The sequence below is a fragment of the Arachis stenosperma genome, chromosome 1, assembly GCF_014773155.1.
Source record: "Arachis stenosperma cultivar V10309 chromosome 1, arast.V10309.gnm1.PFL2, whole genome shotgun sequence".
Taxonomy (NCBI): domain Eukaryota; kingdom Viridiplantae; phylum Streptophyta; class Magnoliopsida; order Fabales; family Fabaceae; genus Arachis; species Arachis stenosperma.
Genome location: NC_080377.1, coordinates 34,149,552 through 34,153,535, shown reverse-complemented (window position 1 = coordinate 34,153,535; position 3,984 = coordinate 34,149,552).

Here is a 3,984-nt window from a genome sequence, read left to right as displayed (position 1 = left end):
ATAATATTATAAAATTTTTTTCTAGAAACAAGGACAAAGGTTGTATACTCTAAAAAAGCTCTTTCCCTTTTATTTGCACTTAGAAAAAATATTTGATGTGATATAAATGAAGAATGCACGTGAATTTATAATGCAGTAGAGTATAAATTGTATAGCTAGGATTGGAAATATAAGATGTATATGTGGTGTGCATGTGTGTAGAAGAAATAAGTACAAAACAAAAACTAAATGCCAAATTCTTTGGTGTTGCAGGCTACGTGGAACATAGCCTAGAAAAACAAAAAGGAAGATAACATTGTTTTTAGTCTCTAATATTTGTTTCTATCTTTGGTTGATAATCATAATTCATTCCTCTTCACTTCACTTTACTTTTGAATTTACTTGTTTCCAAAATATTTAAACATGTAACAAAGGACTTCTAAGCAAATTCTGTTCAATAAGTTGAAGAAATTTTTTTATTTTTGGGACAAGTAAGATTAAGAAAAGTGAAATTCTAATAATGTGATTGGGTAATGAGGTTGCATGTTTATAAAAATCTACATGAGAAGCTCTAAGACATGGAGTGAAGTTTAAAGAAGTATTATGGAGGTTCTAAAAAATCTATAGAACCAAGAAACAACAAGAAAAGAAAAAAAATTCCCAAAACTCTAAGTACCAATGGCTAGAAAGATTAAAAAGAAATAAAGAGTTTCTTAGTTAAGTTCTTGCGATGTTGTTGTGTTAAGGAAATAGGCTTGAGTAAGTAAATCCGAGGGGTGCTTCATCACCCGATACTTTGAACCAACTGGTTCAGGAGTGTCGATTGAAAACTCATCTTAAAACGCCGTCTTGAGATAGAACACTTAGAGTCAAAGTCAAATGCAAATAACCCCCCAAAAAAGAGCTAACAAAAGAAAATAAGTAAAGCTGAGGAAAGAAAATAATTATAACAAAAAAAGGAAAAAAACCATCTTCAAGGTAAAAACTTATAAAGAGACCTCTATAATATCATCAGAATGAAACTTCTAAACTCTAAGACTTTTAATTGTAGGCCTAACAAGCACTGGAATCCATACATGATCACACAATTTAAAATTTATCCCACTATCACTTGATCACTTCACTCACTGAAATTTCATGGAACAATTCTTCAATTCACTTCAATTAGAGAATCCTTTGTGCATAGTTCTTTTCTTACTTGAAAACAAGTAAGATATTAAGTTTGGTGTTGTGATGCATGAGAATCTTTAGTTGATTTTTTATTATTTTTTTTGAATAAAGTTAGTGATCTCCTTAATTTAATTGAGATTTTTATTTTTTAATCAATGCTCCTTGGAGTTATTTTGAGCTTTGATATATTTAGAAAGTTGTTGAAAGATTTTATGCGAGAACAAAGAAGGAGAAGGACAACCAAAAAAGCCCCTGGGAGAACCAAGGAAGATGTCATGTAAAAGGAAGCAATCTCCCAGGGAACCAAGAATTGAAGACAAGCTCCATGGAAGTGCAAAGAGAATTTGTAGATGCTGTCAATCCTGACCTCTTTATACTCCAACAAGCATAACTTGAGTTACAGAGGTTCAAATGAGGCAATTCTAGCGGCGTTAGAAAGCTAACATTCAGAACTTCAAAATAATATGTATATGTTTATAGTAGACATTTAGTTTTGGCCACAAATTATCCTCCCTTTAAGCTCAAAAAATCAGTGTAAAGAAACACGGCGTGCCACGCCCATACACACCCAAAAATACCCTCCATGCACCAAAGACCCCTGAGAGGTGCCCTTCAAAGGCATGAAATGCCCCTCACACACCCATACATTCCTCCCACGCCCAAAACACGCCCAACCACATCTTCCCACCCCCATACACGCCCATACACTCTATCCACTTCCAAGCAAGGGCGTGCCACTTCCCCACACGCCATTCCACGCCATGCAACACTCCAAGTTCCAACATGCATTGGCATGCCATGTCCCAGAACACCCATGAATGCCAACTTCTACATGCATTGGCATGCCATCCCAACTATTGGTGTGTAAATACTGGCTAAATTCTAGGAAGTCAAGACTAAGTGACTCTCAAAGGCGTGCCACGCCCTGCCACACCCTCCACACTTCACAGTCCACACACTAAGGAGGTTGTCGTGCCACTCCTTGGGCCAACTTCCAGTGACCTCCAAAACACCTTGGCAAGCCACTCTACTTCTACCAATTGTCCAAGTTTTATATCAAGCCAAAGATTAAGTTGCAAGTCCAAGATTGTAACACACCAAGCTTGAATCTTAATCACAAGGAGAAGATCATTCTTAGTTTTAAATTAATTAAGAAAAGATTGAATTAGATTTGATTTGATTTTGTTTTGAATTTGAAAATTAGGTTTAGGTTAGAATTTAAATAAGTTCAGGAACTATTTCATGGACAACATATATCACATTACACATATTATATCACACTTTACAATCCTTGTTTTTGTTTTCTTTGCACCATGAGCAACTAATCTCTTCTGTTAAGGTTAGGAGACCTGTTTATCTTTTTATGAATTATTAATCTAAGTGTTTTATTTTGTTTGAGGTTTATATGTTGATCTATTTTATAATTGAGTTTCATTCTTCATCCCTAAAGATTAAAATTATTGAAAAATATTCTAACTCCATTTTGGATTCTAGTATTACTTTGGAAAATTTAATATTGGAATTAGCTTGAAAACTCTTTCTCATGTCTTTTTTATTTAACTATTTCAAAGAGTGTGCGACACTTTATAATTTTTAATTTTCTCTAGTTTTGAATAAGTGACATATAATTCGGATTAGAAAATTTTTGAAAATTATACTTTCTTGTAAGTTTCAATTGTCTAAGACTAGCTTGAATACATGACATATAATTCAATCTAAGAATTTTTTTTGAATCTAAATAAGATTTGTGCTTAACCTCTTTTGTTAAGTAGTTGATCAAAGAATTGGCGGTTAGTTAATTAAGGAGAAATTGGGTTGTCAAGGAATCAAAATTCAATTATATATGATTTGTTGTCATGAATTGATCTCTGTAAATCTCAAATAAATAAACACAAGGATTGTTTTCTAGAGAGTAAACATCTCTGAAACCTTAACATTCTCACCATCATTGTTTTTATTCACTGCTTTGCTATTTATTTGCCTCTATTCAACGTTCAATTCTCATTCCTCTATTTTTTATTTGTATAATTAGAAGTAATTAATTAAGCGTTTCTTACTCAGTTCATTAATTCTCGTGAAAATGATATCCACTCACTATGGTATTACTTGATACGATTCTGTGCACTTGTCGAGTTGAAAATTTGTCCATCACTTGTCCACATCATGGCTGAACTCAAGAAGAGAGAGAAGGACAAGATTTGGTTGAAAAACTTTGACTAAATTGGTATGTATGTGAAAAGAATAAAAAAAGAAATTGATTAATCGGGATGAAATTTGGATTTGAGTCTTGAATCTTTCTTGGATTAAGCTTGAAGATTTGATGAATAATTGTTGTTCTTTCTTTTTCTCTCAATTTTTTAGAAGAGGATGAGAATGCAATGATGATAAGAATGGGAGAGCGAATAGCTAAAGCTTTTAAGAGAGAAAAAATAAATCATGTGGTCTAAATTGACTCTTAAAAAATAATTATCAAGAGTGGTAATTATTTGAGCACATATTTTTATTTTATCTGATCAACTTACTTTTTTATCAGTGTTAGCGATACTAATATGATAAATTATCTTAACTTCAAAATATCTCTAAAATATTTTAGTACAATTTACTTGATCTAAAAATACCAGTTAAAATCTCTAACCGATTGAATTTTGACCTGGTAATTATGTGGTCCAGAGAAACTCTTTTACTATTCATTAACAACATATACTTTTTATCAATAGTAACTCTAGATATTTTATGTTTGATTTGGGTTCAGTCCGTTAAATCGAGTCAAACTGTGATATAAGGTTTTTTTATTCCAATTACATAAAACTCTAAAATTATGTGATACAAAATATC